This window comes from Pangasianodon hypophthalmus, chromosome 23, assembly GCF_027358585.1.
Source record: "Pangasianodon hypophthalmus isolate fPanHyp1 chromosome 23, fPanHyp1.pri, whole genome shotgun sequence".
NCBI classification, from domain to species: Eukaryota; Metazoa; Chordata; class Actinopteri; order Siluriformes; family Pangasiidae; genus Pangasianodon; species Pangasianodon hypophthalmus.
The window spans coordinates 15,753,343-15,766,372 of NC_069732.1; the positions used below are offsets into that span (position 1 = coordinate 15,753,343).

Here is a 13,030-nt window from a genome sequence, read left to right on the forward strand (position 1 = left end):
TTGTCATGCTGGAACAGGTTTGAGTTCATGTGAAGGGAAACTGTAATGCTACAGCACACAAAGACATTTTAGACAATGTCTTGGCCTTTTGGCCATATGGTAATCAACCCAAGGCTTGAACATTCAAAGTAGTATCAACTGGTGTTTACTCTCACTGATGTAACATGTTGCTTAATTGATTGATTGATTGATTGTTTATTTATTTATTTTTGGTTAATATTCCAGTTTACCATATATAAATATAAATATATATAAATATATATATATATAAATATATATATAAATTAACACTTTTCAGCAAAATGTCTTCCAACATTATTCATACTTAGTTTATTAATTTATTTTTTCAGATAGCGTTTGACAAAAGAAGAACATATTGAAATCATTCTCATAGATGGATCGGGAACCTGTTGCAATGGACTTTAACAGGAAACATGACAAGCACATCACACATGACACTGTTGCCAAACTTAATAACAAATTCAAAAAGACTGGAAGTGTTGCGGACCAACCGAGAAGAGGACGTCCACCAACATCCACTGATGTCATTGCAAACATTGTCTCCTATGTGTGGAGACTGTGTGTATTTCTATGACTTCCTAACCAGTTACCTGGACAATAATTCCTCTGATAAGGACTACATGGAAATCTCCTTCACAGTGTCAACAACCAAATCCTCAGAAGACAAAAGTGAATCATTTACCTCAAATACGGATCTATTTCCAGCTATTTCCAGAGTGCTTTAGTTCTATATCTGAATTCATGATTACTGTTGCCTACCAGTTAGTTATTTTTTCTGTTGGACAACAATAAAAACCTGATTGCATTGCTGTATTTACTATCTGGGGTAAAACATAAACTGATTAATGTACAGAATCAACAGAGGGTATATAAAACCATTCAGACTACACTGTATTAGGTACACCCATTTGGTGAAAGAGTACAAAACACATTGACTTGAGTAACTACTGCCATTGTAGTAAGAATTCACTTGAGTAAAAGTAAAACTAGTGATCAAGAAGATTACTCAAGTAACAGTAAATAAGTCATTTTTACAAATTAAGTTTTTATATGTCTACATTTGTCACAACTAATCAGAAAATGTTCTATATTCACAGAATCAATTTTTGAACAATTATGTTAACTAAGTGAGCTATGCCGAAGTGAACGCCATCTCCATTATCAACAGTATGTAAAGAAATGTTATCTTGCTAGCTAACTCATGTTAATTCATACACATCGTTAGCTATCTAGCAAAGATGTCCCTTCACATTATCCTGTGAGTTTCCTATAGACTGTAGTTACACTTTCACACTGTAAAACATCAAAAGATCTGGCTAAGCTAGTTTAGCTCACTCAGCTAGCTAATGGGTTATGTGTACGTGTTTTCCAAAGGTTAGATATTGAGCTGAGAAATGCTGGTATCTTTACAGGTTTTGGCTCTCATAATTTGCAGGTTATTATCACACTGTTCATTTTACGCATTTAAAACTGAAGATAAATTGGGCCATAAATTGCTCATCTGTCTCCACTGTCTCAGACATTGCTGCTGCTGAGTAAGCGTTTGGTGCCTGAAGTGTAGACTTTCGACAGGAAACTGCTTTATTTTAAATGGTTCTCGAATTTGAGTTATTTAAAATTTGCACATAGTGACTTTCAATTGGCTTATTCCAAAGTTAAGTTGAATATTTTATTGTAAAAATGACCTCATGTAAAAGTACTACGATTTAATTATAGTCAGAAGAGTACTATTACAATGACAGCAGTACTGTAACAACAGTACATGCAGTTACTTGTTCTTTTCCAACCCAAAATACCTTGCAGATACATTCAGTAGACATTTTATTTTTCTTTTATTTAGTAGACACCCATACATTGTAGCCCATGCATAGCTAAGAAAATGTGTCAGCCACCTGCTTCTCCTTTGATCAAAGGAAATGGACCCCCATATGACCATCACAGACATGTGACAACAACATGGTGGCATTTTACTGTGTGTGTTGGTTTGAGAACAGTCCACCAACCTAAAATATCCTGCCAACAGCAGTGCTATGCTTAGAAACTGACACCGATGAGGGGGTAGTGGACGATTAACACCAACTGTGTTAAGATGACCTATATTCGCTAACTGTACACTTACAAGATGGACCATCAAGGTAGGTGTGTCTAATAACACAAACTGAGTTTAAAAAATAAAGTGCCACCATGTCACTACTGTGTCAGTGCCACTGTTTTGCTGACAATGACCCACCAAGTAATATCTGAGCATTGGTGGTCCCATGTTGGCCCCTTGTAACTGATAAGCGAGATAGAGGAGGGTGTCTTACAAGTTGTGCATAGCAACATAGGAAACAGTTGTGCAAGTGGGATAGTAAAATGGTACAGTTACATAATTCTCAGGACTCAAACTTGGGTCCAGAGCAATTTAGGGTCACTAGAATTGTTACCACCTTTCAACCCACCCAAAACAATAATCCTGTGTATAAATAACCACAAAATCTTATGAATTGTTAATATAGAATTCCAGTGCAATTTGCTGAAGTCCAGAGATCTTCCCTTTTGTACAACAAAGTATCTGGTTGCAGTTAGTCTTGATGGGTGACCCATGGATGTGCATAAGGACATCCTCATGCACTGTTATTTTTCCCCCCATGGTTTGATTTTTGCTTTCCCACACAGAAACTTGAATTGTTTTGTCACCAATGCTCTGTCTCCCCAACAACAGCAATGAATGGACGAGTGTGCCCTTGTGAGACAAGATAGTGCTGGCGGAAGAATCCAAACACGCAGAAAGCAAGAGATATAAGGCTATCTGGCTTTCCTGAATTTGTCAATGGTAAAAAAAAATGCCAGACTGCAGGTTCTCATGTCACGTATTATACACATTAGGGATTAGCTAATGAAATTATAAAATTTGTCTACACACATACACACATAATTAGACGTTGCATTTTCTTAGGACATAAGTTAAAGCGACAGTTTCTGTCTCAGATCCAGTTCCAGTCTTTGTTCCTGCTCTGACTCCTGCCACTTGCCCGCACACCAGTTAATGCTTTAGTGCCATCCAGTGCTCTGAAGGGTGCGTTAGCACTGCCTGCACTACTCCGTGGTCCAAGTCTCACTCTCCCATCTGTCGTTGTTTGCACATACAACACAACCAACAGGGAATCTGTTACAAAACCTTGGCAGGCTTGTTTTCTTCAACTCCTGCTCCAGCTCTTTCTTGGCCATGTGCCTCGCTCACTGTTTGCACCTATGTCTCTTGCTGTTGTTGCCCCAGTCAAGTGTTGGTCTTTTCTCTTGGCAAAGTCTTACATTGTGCTTTGATGACAAGATCACCAGAAGAGAGAGAGAGAGAGAGAGAGTCTAGTCAGTACGGAAGCAGATTCAACACCATTTTCAAAGCTACTCTAAATATTCCACAACATCTCGGATTGATAGAGATAGCCTCAACTTTCACATACTAATTTATTGCTAATCCCTGTAGTTGGGGAAAAATACAAGACGTTATAAGAAAAAACTAGAACTCAAATACAACCGATTTTCAGCAAGACATTTTACTTGTAAATGTAACCCAGGTTACCATAAGTCCTGTTGAACCTGAAAGAAAAGAAAAAAAAGAGTATTAATAGCATTCACAGATACGCCAGAGTTATTTTTTTATTTATTATCTGTGAAGTTCTGTGAAGTTAAGAGTTTTTTTTTTTAAAGAAAATTCATAAAGTTAAAAAAAAAATTCATTTAGAATAGTTATTTAATTGAACATGTGGAAAATTGGCCCAATTAGACGAATGGGAACAGAGCCCCGCCTAAAAGGGCCGGTGCCAGGAGAGACGGGGAGAGAATGTTCTTTGGCCAGAAAAAAACGGCTGACGAATCTGCTCCTGATGCAGTGATTAGGTGAAAAAGAAGAGAAAAAAACAGAGTAAACAAGTATAACTAACAGTTGTATCAGAGAAATAGTAGAGATTTTGAGATAGAAGCTCGGATTGAACGCCATCAGTCAGTGACCACGAGTGGATGTTAGCGTGAGCGCTACAAAGGTGGAAAAATATACTTCTTAAAGTTGGAGCTTTTGCCGTTCTAGAGTCTTTCTAAGTGAAAATCGATTTCTCTTGGTTGGGTCTTTTCTTTTGTTTTTTGTCTTTTCTCATTTTCCCCCCTATCCTTTCCCTTTTCATCACCCCCTGAGTTGGATGCTTCCAAATTTTTTCTGGACACTGGGCGATTTCAGAGGATTTTGAACTTGAGCTGTCCCTGCTTCGCGTTAAAAAGCTTCATTGCGTGCAGGAACTGGCGAGCCATGCCCATATGAAGACCTTTGAGGATCAAGTAATCAAAAGGGTGGTAGGACTGTACATATTATTTTCCCTTTCCTGAAGAAAAAGAGAAAATGTGAACGTGGCATTAGTCAAAGGCCTAACATTGACCGAGGCAGACAGCGAGTTGGAGACATTCTTGCAAAAGTATGGCTCCATAAACCGTAATTTGATAATCGATGACCCAACCTCTGAGTTCCACTGCAATGCTATAGTGGAATATGCCCACAGCTCTGCAATGTTGAGCTTAACGCCTTTGTTACCCTTAACCTTGGGTAGTCTTTTGAACCCGAATGTTACGTTTCAAGTATGAGCTCTGGCTAGTGTGTGTAAGCAGATGACTAGTGGCTCAGTCACTGAGGGGTACTTTGGAACATTGAAGGCTCTTGCTAAAGAGAGCGGAAGATCCTTCTCAGATGTGCTTCAGGGGGAGCTGGAAAAACTCCAAGAAGCTCACTCTGCTTACCATACTCCAGCAGGAGCACAGGATGAGAGTTGTGATGATTCCCCGAGTGCAGAGGCAATTGCCCCGGCACCCATGTGTTGTTCCCCGATGCCCTTGTTGACCAATGTTGAAACAATAGGGACGCGAACTCCAGAATCGAAAGACCCAACCAAGAGACCAATGGCCTTTGTGGCCTCCCCCAGCTCAGAAAGCAATGTTGATGGTGTCACAGTCACTACTAGCCCTGTTTTCCCTGTGAATGTTGCAGACCCACCGGGTGTTCAGAGAATGGTAGTGGAACACATTGTAAAGACAGGTGATGCTGCAATGGCACAGCAAGACTCAGTCCACCTTAGGGCTGTCTCAGGGAGGAGCCCATGCCCTCCAAACGAACCCGACTTTGACACTTGGCGAGCAAGTGTACGCCTCCTGCTAAATGATCCGTCTATTTCAGATTTATATAGGGCGCGGAGGATCTTAGACAGCCTGTTGCCCCCCTCCGCTGATGTAGTGAAGCATGTGCATCCTCCAGCTTTGCCTTCTGTCTACCTTGAGTTACTAGAGTCAGTCTATTGTTCTGTAGAGGATGGTGATGAACTGTTAGCCAAGTTCATGGGCACCCTACAGAACCAAGGTGAAATGTCGTCAGATTATTTGCACCCTTTGGAGGGGAGGCATTACAGAGAAGGATCATGACCTTTACCTCTTAAAACAGTTTTGCAGAGGGTTGGGACAATGCTCCCATTGCCAGTCTTCAGTTAGAAAAGAGGGAAGCTCAGCCACCCACGGATGAAGAAGCACTTTGGGTTGTCAAAAAATCCTGTTACTTACCCAAAACCACGAGTTGCCGCTCAGCAAGTGTCGGTTTATTCACAGGAGGCACCAAATGCTGTTACTTTCGATACTGATCTCCTAAAGAAGCAAATTGCAGAGGTCCAGGCCCAAGTTGCCATTTTAGGTCAGCCCCCAGGGTAGAAACTTCAGAGCAGATGCTCTGAAAAGACAGAGTTGAGCACTTTGAGGAAAGAAGTGGAAGAGTTGCGTATTCAAGTAGCTACTATGAAAGCGTGTGTTGCCCAAGAGGAGAAGCACGATAACTCGGATGATTCAGAAATCGATAAATTGCGGCGACAAGTTGCTGAGCTGCAAGCCCAGAGTGCTGCTTGTAAAACTCATAGAGACTGTTCCCGTGAAGCTTCTGGTTCCCGAGTAATTCCTTCTCAAAAATTGTTTGAGACAGACACTGGTAGTGGTCTGAGGAGGGCTCAAACAGTGCCCAACAGGCTCCGCCCTGGATATTGTTTTAGGTGCGGAGAGGACGGCCATTTGGCTGTTGCCTGCAATAATGCTGCTAACCCCTCAAGAGTTGAGGAAAAGTGGCGCAGGTTAAGGGAGCAACAGGCCCAGTGGGATTCTCTGCATGGGAGCTCCTCTCTACCGTTAAACTAAAGGGAGTCTCTGTAGCAGGGCATACGGAGACAAAGTGTAAAAGTAATCCCCCTAAGTGTTATAGACAGATGTCTGCCATAAGCAGCCATCATAAGCCATCCTTAAGGAGTGTGCCGAAGGGGCTAGTAGGAGTAAAGTGCACTGCTCAGTTTAATATCGGTGAAAAAGAGATAGATTGTCTCCTAGACACAGGGTCCCAGGTTATTACAGTTCCCGAGGCACATCTGTCTGACCACCCACTGAAGCCGCTGGTGAATTTGTTGGAGGTGGAGGGAGCCAATGGGCAAGCGGTGCCTTATTTGGGGTACATTAAACTGGATCTGAGGTTTCCTAAAGAGTTTTTAGGGGTTGAAGTCAAAGTCCCCACCTTAGATTTAGTAGTTCCAGATCTAAAGAGTCTGTCTCAAGTTCTCATTGGTACCTACTAGTTGGATGTGCTTTACAGCCATTACATTAGGGAGAACGAGAGTAATCCTTGCTCGAGCCTCCATGGACACCGGGTCGTGCTTAAGGTCCTTGAGGCGAGGTGGAGACAAGCGAGCAGTGAAGCATTAGGGCAGGTGAAGTTGATAGGGAATCTCTCTGAAGTTGTTCCTGCAGGGAAAACAGTGGTCCTGGATGGCTATGTTCAGCTTCAGAAACCTTGTATGGAGAAATGGGTAACCCTTGAGCAACTACCAGCTCCTTTCCCAAGCGGCCTTTTAGTTGCTAGCTGTGTGCACACATTGCCCTCCAGACGCCCTTCTTGGCTGTCAGTTTTGCTTAAAAATGGGGCTCAAACAGACATAATAATTCCCCCTAAAACTGTACTGGCAGAGATCCACGCAGTACAGAAGGTAATAGAGAAAACAGCCCAAATGCTGAAGCACCAGCACCTATCCATGCTAATCTCACCTTTGATTTTGGGGATTCTTCCTTGTCCTCAGACTGGAAGGAGCGGATATCAAATTTGTTAAATTCCATTCCTGAGGTTTTCTCTTTACATGATCTTGACTATGGCTGTACAGGTCAGGTGAAGCACCAAATTAAGCTAGCTGATGAGACACCCTTTAAGCATAGGGCGCGTCCAAATCACCCTCAAGACATCCATGCTGTCCGAAATCATCTTCAGGAACTAATGGCTACTGAAATCATGAGTCGGAGTCCCCTTTTTCCTCCCAAATAGTAGTGGTCCGAAAGAAGGATGGCTCAGTTCGACTGTGTATTGACTTTTGGAAATTGAATTCCCAGACGATCAAAGATGCATACGCTCTGCCCAATCTGAAGGAAGTCTTCTCTGTACTTACAGGCTCAAGGTGGTTCTCGGTGCTTGATTTAAAGTCCGAGTAATACCAGATCGAAATGGAAGAGACTGATAAGTGCAGGACTGCCTTCGTACACCCTCTTGGATTCTGGGAATTCAATAGGATGCCCCAGGGGATCACCAATGCACCAAGTACGTTCCAGAGAGAGGTGCATGGGTGATCTCCACAGGAAGCAGGTATTAGTATTTATTGATGACCTGACAGTGTTTTCGAAGACTTTGGAGGAGCATTAGTTGCGCTTGGTGCAGGTCCTCCACCATCTCAAAGAGTATGGGTTAAAGCTCTCGTCCAAAAATGTCACTTCTTCCAAACATCAATCAGATACTTAGGCCATGTTGTTTCGAAGGACGGGGTAGAAACTGACCGGGCTAAGGTTGAGGCTCTAAAAACTTGGCCGAGACCAACAAATTTGAAAGAGCTAAGAGCTTTCTTAGGCTTCGCATGGTACTATAGAAGGTTCGTGCGTGATTACTCGAAGATAGTCAGACCTCTCACGGGACTCACTGAAGGGTACACTTCACTTCGCAGGGGCCGCAGTGGGAAACGGGAGGGGGGTGAGTACTTCAATACCAAAGACCAATCAGTGAACGGTGGACTGTTGCATGCCAGGATGCCTTTGATGCCATAATTTCTAAGCTAATCTCTGCTCTTGTCCTGAGCTTTGCCGACCACAAGCTCCCTTATATACTCCACACTGATGCCAGTACCACGGGGCTTGGTGCGGCATTGTACCAGGAGCAGGATGGGCAGATGCGGGTAATAGCATTTGCAAGCAGGGGATTGACAAAGAGTGAGGCAAAATACCCAGCACATAAACTGGAATTTTTGGCATTAAAGTGGGCTGTCACAGCCAAATTCAGTGATTATTTGTACGGTGCAGACTTCACTGTCATAACAGACACTTTGACAGACACTTTGACTTCCGTGAAGCTCGATGCAACCCGCTACCATTGGTTGTCTAGCTTGTCGACCTACACCTTTAAGCTTCAGTATAGAGCGGGAAGTCAAAATCAGGACGCAGACAGTCTTTCCCGGCGTCCGCATGGTGAACCCTTGGATGATCTAATCTCTCATAAAGCGAGAGAAAGGATCAAGCAGTTTACACTCCATCATGTTGCGGAGCCTGGGAATGGGTGTGGTGTTCTCATGGCGGATGTAGTGAAAGCCATCTGTGAGAGACATCAGGCAATTGGGTTGTCCGAACATCCTGGTCTGGCACACTCTTGAGTTGCATTGGTTGATTCCCTCACTCATTGTGTTGATACCCTGCCAACACGAAGATGAGCATGGTCTTCCTGACCTCCTTCATCTTTCAGAGGCTGCATTAGCAGAATGGCAAGGGAAAGATCCAGAACTTAAGGTGGTAATTGAGTGGATGAAGAGTGGTACTAGGCCTAGTACCCTGAGGGGTCAGCCACCTGACATGATCTTATGGCTGAGAGAGTGGAGTCGACTTGAGCTGAGGAACGGGGTGCTGTACAGGAAGAGGCAGGAGCATGGTGCCTCTCAGCTAGTGTTGCCAGTTGGCCTAAGGGAAATGGTGTTGTGCAGTCTTCACGATGACACGGGACACTTGGGTATCGAGAGAACCCTGGACTTAGTGAGGTCCAGATTCTTTTGGCCCAAACTGTCCCAAACAGTTGAAAAAAAAGATCAAAATCTGTGAACGCTGCATGCGCAGAAAAACACCTCCATGCAGAGCAGCTCCTCTGGTCAGTATTCAGTCCAGTAGGCCTTTGGAGCTGGTCTGCATGGACTTTTTGTCATTAGAACCGGACCACAGCAACACAAAAAATATATTGGTCATCACAGACCATTTCACGAAATACGCCGTGGCAGTGCTGACTCAAAATCAAACAGCCCGAACAGTCACTAAATGTCTGTGGGAAAACTTCTTGGTGCACTATGGGTTTCTCGAGAAACTGCATAGTGACCAAGGGCCTAATTTTGAATCCCACAACATCAAAGAGTTATGTTATGTCGCGGGCATCCACAAAATCCGTACTACGCTGTACCACCCCAGAGTTAATCCGGTGGAGCGTTTTAACCGGACGCTTCTCCAGATCCTGGGAACATTGGAGAATGAGAAAAAGTCCAGATGGAAGGAGTTTGTAAAACCTTTGGTCTACGCCTACAATTGTACGCGTAATGATACAACTGGGTATGCTCCTTATGAGCTTATGTTTGGGCGACAACCTCGCTTGCCAGTGGACTTAACTTTTGGGTTGCCGGTTGAAGCTCCAGTCAAATCTCACTACCAATATGTCAAAGACTTGAAGGACCGGTTGCAAGAGAGCTACGAGATAGCTACAAGGAATGCTGCTAAGCTAGCAGAGCACAACTAGAGAAGGTTCGATGGACGCGTTGTTGCTTCCGTTTTGGAGGAGGGTGATTACATCGTAACATGTTGTTGCCCTGCGGGTTTTTGCAGGCAAACAGACATGAGCAGCAACCTAAGCAGAGGATTGTTCATAGGCTCAGAACTAGAGCTCATTCATGTGATGAAGCACGAGAGCCAGAGTCTGGATATGAGTATTCTGGGTCTGAAGATGATCAGTTGCTTTGTCCTGTACTTGGGGACATGTTAGACTTTGAAACTCGAGTTTTGGTGAGCCCTGAGCATTTACCCCATCCAGAAACTCAGAATGTCCCAAGTGACTCACCTGTTGTTGAACCTGTTAGGGAGAGCGTACCTACCTGTGGGTTCACCGAGGAGAATCCGGAGCAACCTGTGAAGCAAAAATCACCTGTTTGCAGACCTGTGGAGAAAAGCTTACCTGAGTCTGTAGACGTAGAAATGCCTTCTGCTGAGCTGGAGCCAGGTGATACTAATCCAGGATTTGATCTCTGTTCTGAATCTTTAGAAAAGCTTCCTGCCTAGGAGGCTGAAATGAAAGTTTATTGTGAGGTTGAGAACAGAAGTAAAGAGAATCCAGCTCTGATTGAAACTATGCATGCTGATCAGAGTGAACAAATGAACGACACTGAGGTTGAAGAGGAAATTATTCCCAGGTGTTCGCAAAGAGAGCGACGACCTGCAAAAAGACCTGAATATCCCCAGTTGGGGAATCCATTTACCATGGTGATTCAATCTCTGCTGCAAGGTCTGAGTGTAGCATTCAGCACTTCTTTGGAGGAGACGAATGTTGCTTCTGTTGATGATGTGCCTGTGGTTGTGACCAAAAATATGCAGGTGCAGCGGGATGTGCATGCGTTCAGGAGGAGAGAGTAACCCAGGTTACCATAAGTCCTGTTGAAGCTGAAAGAAAAGAAAAAAAAGAGTATTAATAGCATTCACAGATATGACAGTTATTATTTTTTTATTTATTATCTGTGAAGTTCTGTGAAGTTAAGATTTTTTTTAAAAAGAAAATGCATAAAGTTAAAAAAAATAATAAATTTCATTTAGAATAGTTATTTAATTGAACATGTGGAAAATTGGCCCAATTAGACAAATAGGAAGAGAGCCCCGCCTAAAAGGGCCGGTGCCAGGAGAGATGGGGAGAGAATGTTCTTTGGCCAGAAAAAAAAACGGCTGGTGAATCTGCTCCTGATGCAGTGATTAGGTGATCCTGAAAAAGAAGAGAAAAAAAAACAGAGTAAACAAGTATAACTAACAGTTGTATCAGAGAAATAGTAGAGATTTTGAGATAGAAGCGCGGATTGAACGCCATCAGTCAGTGACCACGAGTGGATGTTAGCGTGAGCGCTACAAAGGTGGAAAAATACACTTGTTGGAGTTGGAGCTTTTGCCGTTCTAGAGTCTTTCTAAGTGAAAATTGAATTCTCTTGGTTGGGTCTTTTCTTTTCTTTTTTTTTTTACTTTTCTCATTTTTTTCCCCCTATCCTTTCCCTTTTCATCACCCCCTGAGTTGGATGCTTCTAAATTTTTTCTGGACACTGGGCGATTTCAGAGGATTTTGAACTTGAGCTGTCCCTGCTTCGCGTTAAAAAGCGTCATTGCATGCAGGAACTGGCGAACCATGCCCATATAAGGACTGAGCTTTGAAGATCAAGTAATCAAAAGGGTGGTAGGACTGTACATATTATTTTCCCTTTCCTGACTGAACTGTTTTGCTCCGAACTGAGTCATTCCCAGAAGAAGGATCTCGTGGAAGCAATATTAGACTGGGACTGAAATTGACTGAAATTCCAATTTATATTGAAATTGTTGTTCTAAGCTGTGTGTTGTGCTTTCCATTTTCTGACATTATATTGTATTTTATTTATTTATTTATTTATCTCTTTTTCTATTTTCTGGTAGTTTACAAACAAGGAAAAGGGTATTCCAAGAATTATCAATTGAAAATCTCTAATCAAATATAAAAAACTATTTTCCACAATAAACAAACTGATTAGGAACAAAGTAAATAAATAGGAGAAGAGTAATTATAAACACATATTAGCAGACAAAGAGTAGTTAATTTTATTAGCTTGAACCTAAGTAGGTCAAAGGAAGAAAAACTAATTAACAAATTAAAAATTACTACTAATAGTTAAAGAGCTAAATAGGATTAAAACACAAGAAAACAGTGTAAATCTAAATCGTTGGGACAAGGTGTTACTGTTTTGAATTTTGCTGTTTTGTTTTCCCAATACATCTTACCTATTCCTAATGCATCCAGTGCTGTTGTTTCCTTTCCTCCTTGTTGTCGAGCCTGTCTCTTGAGCGAGTTTAATCTTCTGTTAGCTGGTCCAAATCATCAGTTACTGGGTGAGAGTGAGGATTGCACTCGTGACATGACATGCGTTACATAAACATTATTTATGAAAACACAAATAGAGGCATTCAACCTCTGTAGTAGTTTAGAAAACTAACAAGATGGCTATTATTGTGTTAAGACCCTGTTTCCTGTCACAAACATTTAAGGCAAGTAATGTCTTATATCCACTGTCTCTCTAAGTGATTTAAAAGCTTCGTAGTGACAAAGACTGGACTGATTATCTGAACTGAAAAAGCACACAGTGGAAACTACCCAGCAGAACCTGATGTCTGGGGAGTGGAGTCAGACCTGAACCAATTCCTCTAGCTCTTCATTTGTCTGAAAATCATGCTGTCATTGATATGAAACTCTCTGGAGTTTTTTTTTAATCACTAATTAGCCTACTCTGTACCGTAGTCTATTACTGCTCAGAATTACACCATTACATATCATCACAGCTGTAAAGTACAAATTTACAATGTTAAAATAATAGTTTAAAGTTAGTGTTGTCCATTTTGTGCAACTTAATTCTAGAAAGTACTCTCCGTTAATTAAAAGTACTCTAGGTTAAGCCCCCTGTGTTTCTTACCTTGGTAACAAATGAAATGTAACAGGCACAGTAAGGAATGCTCTGCAGGCCCACTTTCGTGGAGTGCTAAGAGGAAATATGGCTATATAACCTTCGGTGGAATTTTCAGATTCAACCATGAGGGTTCATCCCAGAGTCATCTGGCCATCAACGAATGAAAGAACTTATCGCCAGAGCATGCAGTTCTCTCACTCTTGGAGGATGGAGCCTTCTGACCCTTT

The 13,030-nt window shown here is 42.3% G+C and overlaps 1 long non-coding RNA gene across 1 annotated transcript; it reads right to left on the reverse strand.

Moving 5' to 3' along the window:
* Window positions 1-364: 364 nt before the first annotated feature.
* Window positions 365-10,812, reverse strand: LOC117595888 (uncharacterized). Its single transcript, XR_008300776.1, has 4 exons — window positions 10,596-10,812; window positions 10,295-10,402; window positions 3,562-3,600; window positions 365-3,321 (listed from the first exon to the last, which is right to left on the reverse strand). It is a non-coding gene; the product is annotated as an uncharacterized LOC117595888 (long non-coding RNA).
* Window positions 10,813-13,030: the final 2,218 nt, after the last annotated feature.